The following is an 813-nucleotide window of genomic DNA, read 5'->3' as shown; positions in this document are numbered from 1 at the left end:
ATAAAACTAAATGTTGCAATGAACTGTTGTGAGTGACTATCTGGTTCTAAGGTTTAGAGCTCATGCTGGACACTTTATTGCACTGTTCAATAAAAATGCCCTTAGGGAACTTAGGTCCAGTACACTTAATATAAAGCAGGAACAGAGACATAAACCCATTTTTTCCTCAGATGCTGACTCAGAAGTTATCAAAAAAAGATCCTCCTTGTACATGCTTGTCTGTGGCTTGCTTTTCACATTGTCAGTGTATCATTATTAGTGGTTTGGTTTCAAAGCTCAGACTTTTGGGCAACTCATGAATGGGCAAACAGAATGGTTTGGGTTGGAGGGGACCTTAAGGATCACCTACCCCCACCCAGCCGGGCCTTGAACACCTCCAGGGATGGGGCAGCCACACCTTCTCTGGGTGACCTGGGCCAGTGCCTCACCACCCTCACAGTAAAGAATTCCTTCCTGATAGCTAATTGAAATCTTCCCTCTTTCAGTTTAAAACTGTTCCCCCTCATCCTATCGCTACATTCCCTGATCAAGAGTCCCTCCCCATCTGTCCTGTAGCCCCTTTAGGGACTGGAAGGTGCTATAAGGTCTCCCCAGATCTTTCTCTTCTCCAGGCTGAACAGCCCCAGCTCCCCCAGTCTGTCTGCATAGGAGAGGTCCTCCAGCCCTCTGATCATCTTCATGGCCTCCTCTGGACCCACTCCAACAGGTCCATGTCCTTCTGGTGTTGGTGGCCCCTGAGCTGGAGGCAGCACTCCCAGTGGGGCCTCCCCAGAGTGGAGTAGAGGGGCAGAATCCCCTCCCTCACCCTGCTGG

Source organism: Charadrius vociferus, unplaced genomic scaffold (genome assembly GCF_000708025.1).
Source record: "Charadrius vociferus isolate BGI_N301 unplaced genomic scaffold, ASM70802v2 scaffold325, whole genome shotgun sequence".
Lineage (NCBI taxonomy): Eukaryota > Metazoa > Chordata > Aves > Charadriiformes > Charadriidae > Charadrius > Charadrius vociferus.
Note: the sequence above shows the minus strand (reverse complement) of the source record.